Raw genomic sequence first — 2,241 nt, forward strand, 5'->3', positions numbered from 1 at the left:
CCCAGCAATAAAATGATGCCCAGTCCCCCTGCAATAAAATGATGCCCCCTGCAATAAAATGATGCCCCCAGCCCCCCTGCAAAAAACAATGCCCCCAGCAATAAAATGATGCCTCAGATCTCCCCTGCAATAAAATGCCCCCAGCCCCCCTGCAAAAAAACAATGCCCCCAGCAATAAAATGATGCCTCAGATCTCCCCTGCAATAAAATGATGCCCCCAATAAAATATGATGCCCCCAACTCAGGCGCAATGACTGTTACATCATGTACACCAGTGCTTTCCAAACTGTGCGTCGGGACACACTAGTGTGTCGGCAGCAGTGTGTAGGTGTGTCCCTACTTCAGCACAAATTTTTTTAAATTTAATTTTTGTAAAAAAATGTTTTGGGTTTCTGACATCCCGCCTGCCTGCTTCGCATATCACATGGTTGACACATGATTGATACCTAGGGGGTCACAGATCTTCTTGACCTATTGGCACAGCTCAGTGTGAACTGAAACTATTCCAATTGGCGGCTTTGGCGGCACATTGGCTCGTGACTGCACGTGTAGTCAGTGAGTGGGACAGCAGTGTGTTTGCAGCGCGGGCAGTAGTCAATCGGACTCACCGAGCTCTGAGGGCGGCAGCTTAAACGCTGAGCTGAAGTCAGAAGTCAGTGGGGGTTTTTTTGCAGCTAACTCCCAGTAGTGCATTGCTGCTCCTGCTCTTGATATATGGATAGGAAGTGGAAGCTTAAAAATGCTTGATGATGAAATGCGAGTGTCTTTATCTAATATTCCACCAAATATTCAGAAATTGTGTTCATCCCATCAACCTCATACATCCCATTAAAATAGTAAGTAGTTATTATAAACTTTTTTTTTTAATTCTTGCACATACATACTGTTACTTGTAAATACATTTAGTTATTATATAATTTATATATGTGTCCGTATCTCTTAAAACAAGTTAGTTTAACCTCCTTTTTGCTAGTACAACTGAATTACTGTGTCGCGAAATGATGTAGGTCTAAAAAGTGTGTCACCAAGATGAAAAGTTTGGAAAGCTCTGATGTACACGTTTGTGTTTATATTGATAACACATACACACTACTGCCTAGATATTCCTATTATTCCACGTATTTTATGGTGGAACTGGGAAACTTAAGTTGAGAGTATATGATTTGTTCCACTCACTATAAACTACCCCTGTGCTGGCCTGCATCCTCCATACTCTGTACTGTAACAGAGTATGGACTCAGGGTGCCGGGGTAGTTTATAGTGAGTGGAACGTCTGAGCGGTCACTGAGTTGTTGTAAGCAATGTATTGTGTGCACAAACCCTGCTTACTTACCGCCCATCAGACTCAGTGTGATCTGGCTCAGACAGCCTCTGCAGCCGCGTGTGTGAAGGCTGTGGTTGCGTAACTTTCAGAATAAGTGGTAACTGGGTCACGTGACAGCGGGTGCTGACGTCACTGCCTGCCTGTCACTCACCTGTGCCGGGCGGGTAAAAAATTGTGGGAATTTGTTTTTAAAAAATTGCGCACAAAAAAAAAAAAATTAAATTAAAAAATATATATATATTTCTTTTGTTTGTTGGAACCGGTGTGGTGGGCACAGCAAAGGGAGCCTAACAGCCGCACTGATCAGGGCAAAAAAAAAAAAAAAGTGCTGCTCTCAGTCTCTGCAGCAGCTGAGCCAGCCCAGCTGAGCTGTCGGCCAGCGGCCCACCGGGATTTTTCCCGGTATCCCGGCTGCCCAATCCGGTCCTGCGGCTATTCCCACCTCCTATAACCTCCGATCCAGTACCAGCACATTATTTAGCTTGCCTCAATACAAAAAGAATACAGCTCGATCCTCCATTTCCTACAGAGCAACACAATTAAGGAAGACCTCCAACACACTTTCAAACCTTCCCCAAGCCTAAAATCATTTAGATATCCCTCTTTGCATATCTCAAAACATAATGCACCTGTCATGGTTGATTATATATTTCCTACCTGTTCTATGTTACATTTTTGCATATATTGTGTATTATTATTGTTTTTGTATTTTATTGTTACCCTATTGTATTAATGCAATGTTTTGTGGACCCAGGACATACAGTACTTAAAAACGAGAGAAATCTCAATGTATAAAATAAATAAATAAATATTTGAAAACTATTAGATGGCATGCAGTACTGAATATGACCAGCAGGTGCCAGTGAAACACTGTAATAAGGGGAATTAGCAGTCTTGTAGCACTTCCAGGTCTCTTA

The sequence above is a fragment of the Bombina bombina genome, chromosome 3 (genome assembly GCF_027579735.1).
Source record: "Bombina bombina isolate aBomBom1 chromosome 3, aBomBom1.pri, whole genome shotgun sequence".
In the NCBI taxonomy this organism is placed as follows: Eukaryota; Metazoa; Chordata; class Amphibia; order Anura; family Bombinatoridae; genus Bombina; species Bombina bombina.